Raw genomic sequence first — 9054 nt, 5'->3', positions numbered from 1 at the left:
ACTTAACCTCATGTATCAAACTCCCATTGTCTCACAGATTGTGAGTTTGCGAGCAGGGTCTTCTCACCTCTTTGTCTTTTTACTCAGTTTGTTTATTAGATTACTGTGTTTGTCCCCAATTGTAAAGGGCTGTGGAATATGTTGGCGCTATAAATAAACAATGATGATGATGATGATGCTGTCACATTGACCCTTCCCTTTGCTCTATTCAACACATCCAATCTCCCACTGTTCTGACGTCACCTTCAAAATATTGCCAGAATACACCCTTTTCTTACCCAAGATGCAACCAAAACGTTTATCCATTCTTCTTATCTCACATAACAGTAATCATGTGGACTACAAAAATTAAAGCATTGTGTAACTGTAACGATAAATAAATGCCTTTACAGATGTTAATACAGTGCTGGAATCCAAACCAGGGGTAAAACAAAAAATCGACAGAAACAAGAAATAAAAAAAAAACTAAACCCAATATAAACAAAGAGCAAAGTCCAAAATTCAAATTGTGTGTGCTTAATATTCAACAATTTCACATGAAGAGAAGCTGCCTTCCCAAAATGCTACTAACCCCTTATGGTAAGACACTTACTGCAAGTGCTGTTTGGAATGAGACATATTTAGGACTCAATGTATTCTCCAAAATATATCTTCCCTTTCTTTATCAAATATTCTCATAGAAAACGTGTATATAAGAAAGAAAATGAAAATTAAAATCTAGTGTGATATTGTTTAAAATTTTTCAATAACAAAAAGTATATACTGTATCTGCATTTAAAATGACTATACATGTCATACCTGGCATAATAATGTGACTTCTAGAATCAATGTAGAGAGGTACAATATCAGTTAATATATTTTATATCCCAGCCTCACATACTCCAGGGAATAATATCCACATCTATACAGAAAGACACTAATCATTGCCAATTGTCAGTAGACTGATTAGCAAATGTTATTGTTTTTAAGACTATAATTAAAAGGATGTTTTCTTGTGTTTGACTACAGAGAAATAGTTGTGATTTTACTGTTTGTAGGAAGAAAATGTCTAATATGCTCAATGCAGAGGCAGGATCCTCGTTCAACCTGAGTGCTGAGTATCCAACAGTACAACCAATATGGACCCCATGTGCTGGAAACTTGCAACTCTGTTCAAACTTCAATAAGATCTTTTATGAAGCTGCATTTCACCAAGATATAGCACAGCAGAGTATAGCACGCAATTCAATCAGCACAAAGTCATCATAGTTAGTTGATGGAGCTCTGAACTCATAACAATTTTTACTAAGTTCTTATAGTAAAACCAATGTATATCAATGCAATCCTCCAAAGTATATGATTGGTCAAACTATTATCTCTAATAGGTTTATTTTACTAGTCTTAATAATGCCCTGTAATATTTTTGAATGCATGCTAACCTTGTAAGTGTTTATGGTGTCCTATATATTTTTTAATTCAATTGATTTTTTCTTTCCTTTATGTAAGTATCCCAAACTCCTCCTGCAAGTCGTCTCCTTCTCTAAGTCCCTTACAAAACACACTAAACTGTGACTTTTTACAGACATCCTGATGACTTAATCAAAAGTAGAACATAAAAATGAAGTGTTGCAATACAAATGGAGGATGGAGGTTTGTCATCTATCAGTGTGTTTGGCCAAATAAAAGTCTAACATTCAATGCCCTGGACATTCAAATGGCTCTCATGAAGCACAACAAGAGCAGTTGAGCAATAATCATTTGACCAAAATTTCCACTAGCCTGAAAGACATATAAAAGTGTTTGTGTTGCCCCTGTGTTTAAGTGGGGTCAACTCCAGTTTCTCAGGTTTCCTCCCACAATTAAAAAATATACTATGAGGTTAATTGACTGCTGACTAACAAAATATCTCTAATATGTATATGTAAGCTCCAATGGGGGCAGTGGCTGTTGTGAATGATTGCATAGTCTCTGTACAATGATACATAATATGGTGGTGCCACATAAAGAAACAACAATAATGACCTCATGAATTCATAGAGTGACATTTGTAGTCAGTACTGATAATACAACCCCAACAGTAAAACATGAAAAGTGATATGAGTGTGATTAGGTACATGGACGTATCTACACCTAGATATGCCGGGGTCAGTGAAGAGTGATGTAAAATCTGTAGAGTAAGTGTTCACTCTTGTCCCGCTTAAGGGAACACGCAACCATTTATCAATTCATTCACTGTAAACTAGAGTGCCAACCAACGCCATCTATAAGGAATTCTCCTTCTTTCATCCCAAATACCCAGACCCCTTGGCAGCTGAAAATAAGATATTGCAACTGGAACCTAGTATGTAAAACTGAAATCAGGAAGTCCCTCTACACACTCATAACTGAGGGGAATTATATATATTTAGGCATGGGGGAAAGCCTGCCAGTGCTTGCTCTAGACACTGTTAGCCAGACCCATCTACAGTGAGAGGATGGTGTATGTTCTATGTGTAATTGAAGTTCCTATTTCCCTGTTAATGGATAGAGCCCAGAAGGAAATATTATCCAAAATATGACTTATTTTATAAATGGTATATTTACAAGGGATCCACAGGAGACAGGAGATACGACTATTGGGGGTGTCTTATTGGCTAACATGTTCATGTTCTGTTCTCCTCAGACTTCTGGTGGAATTTGGGCTTTCACCTAAACTGCGGAGACAGCCAATCTGAGGGTTGAACTAAGAATGTATCATAATACATCCAGTTCATTGGGAACCAATAACATAACTGAGGTACTTCTTGTCCAATATTCATGAGGCACTAGTTTCTAGTAAAGAGATGTGTTACCAAACCATGTATTTCTGAAACATAATGGTTTTTAGTTTAGTGGAAGCTGATATGTCAACATTAGATGGTGCTGTTACTACCATGGTAAGATCAGGGATAGGTATCAAACTAAGGCCTTAGACCTTTTTGTATACTTGAAATTCTGGCAACATATGGGCTGATCCTGCCAGGACCAGTGTCCACACATGTAGGTGGCCTAGTTAGATGTTATCCATCTATAGGGTGGATAACTTCCGGGCCAGTTAGTGTGGCCAGGAGATAACAATGACTTGATCTTGCATCTACGTAATGCTGATAATTATCCAATCCTGCTGTTTTGGGTCTATGCTGTGTTTAGGTCAATTACTGGATATTATTGCAGGTTTCACGGTGTGCCTGGAGTGACTATATTACTCCTTCACTAGGGCAGTATCACAACCTCTGCATGATTGGTTTTCAACCTGTCAGATACCATGTTGACCCAAGAACGGAGAGATTTCTATGTTTTTTTTATTCACCTACAGTCTGTGCATTAGCCCAGTCTCTTAAAGACATGTTTTACAATCAGAATACAACAGCCAGCTAAAACAACCAGAGTTACAGAAACAATGGTCACCAACACCCACAGTTATTATTAATCTTTATTTATAGGGCGCCACAAGGCTTCTGCAGCGCCGTACAAAATACAGACAGTGGACCATACAGGGTGAAACATACAGAATAAACAAAAAGTACCAGGACTTCAAAGCTCCAAACATAGCATACACATTGAAGATGGAGCAGAAGAATAGGTAGAGACATGAGAGAAGAAGGCCCTGCTCGTAAGAGCTTACATCCTAAAGGGAGGGCGAACGGACAGGAGGCACAATGGGAGTCAGAGGGGAACAATCGCAAGAAAAGCGAGCGGCGGGACAGGGGATGAGAGGTGAGGAAAACAGGCATGGAGAGCAGGTTAGGAGGATGGTTGGTAGGCTTTGAGGAAGAAGTGACTTTTAAGTGAACATTTAAATGTGCACAAATTAGGGGATGGAGCATGGGAGGTCATTCCAGTGGAGGGGGTCAGTCTGGGATAAATCTTGGACTCTGGAGTGGGATGAGGTGATCAAAGTGGAGGCAAGGGTCATTGGGCAAGACGAGATGGGGTGTGGGTAGAGAGGAGGTTGGAGATGTAGGGGGCAGTGGAGTGGGAGAGGGCCTTGTAGGTGAGGGTGAGGAATTTGAAGAGGATTCTGTAGGGGAAAGGAAGCCAGTGAAAGGCAAGGAAACAGTTCTAAGTGTCCAGACTATGCTGTCATTCCGGAAGCCTTGACATGTTCTTCTCCAACCACAGGTAGAGGATCTATTGTTCCTCTGCAGATAGATGGGGTTGGACACAAATAGTGTAGCAAATAAAACATTAATTGTTCAATGTGGAGGCCAAAAACATGCATAAACCTAATCAAGAACCTGGAAATTCCTTGTGGTACAGGAGGACCATAACTGGCCTATATGTGTCATTACTTTCCAACCACACCAGAGGGTAGTCCTGCCAGAAATCATCCATCCACAGCAAGTGTGCCGAACAGCAAGATTGGCTTATGTATGGTTAGGTTTATACAGTCTATGGGGCATTGGAAGAGATCCCAAAGACAACCAGGTTTCTTATAAGATACAGAAGAGCAGACCTTCTAGTACATTTTAAGGGTTCATTCGTTAATTCAGCCCCTCAAGTTAAACTGCTTAGAGCCACTTAGACTGTCCACCCTTCCTACTCCCACACAAACTGGGCAGTGTCTTACTGGTAACATTGAAGTTCATGCCTTCACAATAATGGTTAATCCCTTTACATCAACATTGTATGTATTAAACTAATTCATCCCTTAGGATATCCCCTAGATGTGCCAAAAGATCCCTACTCCTGAATACCCCTATAAAAAAGAATAATCAAAGGCATTTGTACTATCTTCTAGTGAGCAGCTTAGCCCATTTAAATAACTTGCTGTAAGCATGTAACGCCCCCTGCGGGGAAAGACAGGGACAGACGCAACACAAAAGAACTCACCTTGAAAACGATGGTCACCTCCAGTCCGCTTCCGATTTCCCAGCTGCGATCCAACCCCAGCAGATCCGCAGCCACAGTCACCTCCAATCACGTCCCTCTAAGATAGAGACAGGGATTACGGCCGTGCCTACCAGGTAAGGGCTGTCCGAGACTACGGCAAAGAACAAGGACACGGTCAGTCCAAGCTCACTTGCCGCCTTCTCACTTTGTTCTTGCCAAGACGCGGGGGACTACAGGCACTGAAGGCCAAGACCAGTTCGAGGACTAATCCCGCCTCAAGTACCTCACACACCTGCCGGTGAGGGCCTAACCGAAGGGGGAAATCGAGCTTAATACTCACCGGGACACTCCCACTTCCGATCCGGTTCTCCTGCACCTCCCCGATACCTGCGGATGACAAGGACACACAGCCTCCCTCTGCACTCTCCGTGAGACTAAGATGGCACCCACCAAAACTGGACTAACTACAACAGCGACCCGACCCTAACAACGTTCTAATGGTCGGCAATGCAACTAAGTCAAAACACTAGGACTAACTAGGTGTGGTGCACTAACAGAACTGCTCACTTACACGCTACGGGGAACACCAGCCGGTGTTCACAGCCTAAACCGGAGGGCGGTTCCTAACCCCCTCACCCAGGTCGTACCAAGAAGCTGCCTTCTTGCTATGGGGTCACCCACGGACCCTAAGGACCGGTTCTTTAAGCCCGGCTGAGGCTCCGTAGAACAGCACACTAACCCGCGGGCCGACTGCTGCACGGAACAGCCGATCGAACTGAACCGCCCGACTGCCTGTACTCGGGTATCTCACACGTGTCCCTACGTCCGGAACCACAGGTCCACCTGCACGGAACCGGTCTTGAGGACCCTTGATCAGAACCACGGCCGCCCCTGGAACTGCCTCAAGGTGTGCTGCACTGCCACCGACTCACTCAGCCACCCCCTCTGGGTACCAGTGTGACCCCGGGGACCTAAGGGACAGGGAAACTATGTGTGTTCTCCCCTGACTATGTGTATGCTGGTAACTACACTTGTCCCCACAACACGGGTTAGCACAGGAAAACCACAGGAACAAGAGCCTACCTTTAATGGGGGCCTGACGTCTTGCCCCTGGACACAGTTATGTAGCACACCCAAAATACCGTAATGTAAACTATACTCGCCGCACAGACAGAATAAATACAGTATACAGTACTTTGCACGCTACTTACCCGAGCACACCGCTGTTAGCCAACCAGCAGGTTGCTACAGCACCACAGGAGCCTACGCTCTACTGTACCTCCTAACCACGTGTGCTCACCTCACACAGGACCGCGCCTACACTCACGAGGCTCCCACGCCTCTACCACACACCACCAGGGCCTTATGCCCTACACACCATGGGTCTCTGCCCAGCTACACACAGAGCCTTGTGCTCTGATTAATGGGCCTCAGCCCCCTCTCTACCTCAGGGCTCTGAGCCCACTCACTAGGGCCTTGTGCCCTGCTACCTAGGGGTCCTAGCCCCTGCGTGAGGCCTGTGGCCTCCCTAACTGACTGAGGGCCTTGTGCCCTTAATAGCCTACGGGCTACCAGCCCCTAACCAGGCCCTGCGGCCTTCCTATGGCCTCTAGGCCACTAACTACCTAAGGGCCTTGTGCCCTTGTACCTGGGCTCTCACGCCCCTGTCTAACTAATAGGGGCTTGTCCCCTTTATCATATTTACTAATGGCCTACTGGCCCACTAACTTCGTTGGGGCCTAGTGCCCAGGTCCCTGGGCCTTGTGCCCCTACTTCAGTGCCAACGGGCCTGGTGCCCGACTGTGCCCACGGGCCTAGTGCCCGAATTAAAGCTGAGTCACTTACCTGCTCTGCGCAGGAATCTCAGCTTGCCACGCCGTCTTCTGCTTCCTTCTCCGGGTTTTCCAGACCCTCCAGCCGGCGGCGCCTCTTCTCCTCTTCGGCGCTGTTGAGGGCTGCTTGGCGGGGGCGCTCTCAGCCCTTACAAGGGCTCCCCGCCGACGATCTCCGCTTGATTGGAGTCTTCGGGCGGCAGGGTAGCTCACGGCCCTTACAAGGGCCCCCTGCCGCCGCTGCCACTGGTCCTGTTGCTGGACGTCTTGCAGAGACGTCCTCCTTCTTCTCCGCCGACGGACTTCTGGCAAAATGGCGCCACCCGGCGACTTATATAGTCGCCGGCGTGACGTCATTAGCCGACGCGAGCGCTGATTGGCTCGCGTCGGCGCCAATCTTTTGAATGGCCGGGCGCGAGCCGCGATTGGCTCGCGCATCCGGCCGCTGATTGGCCAGCGGGGAAAGATGAGCCCTGATTGGCTCATCCTTCCCCCGCGCACAGGACCTGCAAGAAAGAAGCCACGATACTCACCACTGGATCGCTGGACGGGTGAGTACTTCTTCTCTTCTTTCTTCCTGCTGGGCACCATCGGGGACCTCTTCAGCCCCTCCAGGGGCACAGCGCAGCCGGACATCTTCGCCCTCTTCACGGGCACCGGCTCCAGCATCTTCTGTCCCTCCAGGGACACATCGCTGGCGGGGGTCTTCACCAGAGACACCCCCACAAGCAGCCATTTTATTATCCCAATCAAATGCTTTGGCGCTCACTGACTGAAATTTCGATTTTGCCAAATCCTCTTGGTCTCCTGACAGATGCCAGTCTGCTGCCCTGACCAGCACAGTTCCCAGTGTCACAGCATTGTCACTGCAGATCAGCTAGGGTTAAAAATGAGATCTCAAATTATTATAGTGGGAACAGCCTCAAAATTCCTTCCAACAAGTTCCTGGACCAAGTAGTATGTTAAAATGAAACAGTTCCTATATACAGTTATTTTATTGGCTGAACCAAATATTTGTGAATACATTCATCCAAAACCCCTGAGACACTTATGACATCAAAGTCTGTATATTGGTTCTGCTCACAAAATATCTGCCTCTGTTGATATCCACCTTAACAGGTTTTCCCAGCCTGGGATATTCTCTCCTTATAAAACATTACACAGGCTAATAAGGGGCACAGGTAATGGAAACAGCAAGCAGTAAAGGTAAATAGAGCGACAAGTGGACACCTCTCTGTTGGGTGATCTGGTACAACATCTTTGGCTAGCATCCCTCAGTCAAGCAGGTTGGCTGCTTGATCAATTTCTTTCGGTTTGATCAGCTTTGCCTGGTCAACCCCTGCTGAGTGAGACATGAGGGTGAGAGGGAGACAGACAGCTACGACAGATTCAGCATGAGATAGAACCTCTTCCTTCTCCTGTCCAGCAGCCCAGAAGGTAAATCTCCCAGCAGGGAACTAGCTCACGCCAACAGTTTGCTACATTCAACCCGATCCCTCAGCAATAATGAGGCCCCACCATTGCCAATGTGCATCTAGGAGTCAAGAAGAAGCGGAGATAGGCCAAGAAGGACTTCAGCATCTGCACGGCCTCTAGCAAGTATTTAAATGGAATGTGAGGTCTTCTTGCGACATCCTGATCAGTGTGTTTACCCAGTATTGACACCAATAGATCTCAATGACCAAGACCCTAGTCAGTGTATACATAAACATACAGACATCTTAAACACCATGTGAGAGGGCAGTGGCTATGAAAAATGTATTGTAGGGAGGTTACTTGGATGTTCTCCATATGGTATATCAGTGCCTGGAATGACCTGTGCTATATGGAAGTCATTTCAATTTACTAACATTTATTTTATGCTCTGTATTGCATAGAGTTTCTTAAGATGCCTACCATTGCATGTGGCATTGACCTTGCCTACCACCAATGTGGCTAGAAACAAAAGTTTGCCAACCATGCCCAATTGTGCATTGGCCCACCTGTAGTCATTTTATTTCCACCTACATGAGGCCACTTTAACTTCCAAATCCACCCCTGTACTCAAGCCTGCAGAACGATTGGTTAAACTATTCTCTTAAAAAAGGTATAGTTTACTTGCCTTAAGCAATGACCTGCAAGACACTTGCATGCGCGCTACTCTTGCAAGATTCTATGCAACGGATTTTCCTTTCCAAGCTTTCACCTTCTCCAAATCCCTTATAAAGAACTAACATGACAGACATTGTACAAAATTTAGAATTAGAATATAAAAATAAACCCCTATTTTGTTTTGGAATAATTTATTAATGTGTTTGGCCAAATACTATAAATCTTACATTTTAAACAGACAAGCAATTGGATCTTGTAGCATAACCAGAGCATGTGGCTGATGGTCACCGCCTGACCACAA

Source organism: Mixophyes fleayi, chromosome 4 (assembly GCF_038048845.1).
Source record: "Mixophyes fleayi isolate aMixFle1 chromosome 4, aMixFle1.hap1, whole genome shotgun sequence".
NCBI classification, from domain to species: Eukaryota; Metazoa; Chordata; class Amphibia; order Anura; family Limnodynastidae; genus Mixophyes; species Mixophyes fleayi.
This window is presented reverse-complemented; position numbering follows the sequence as displayed.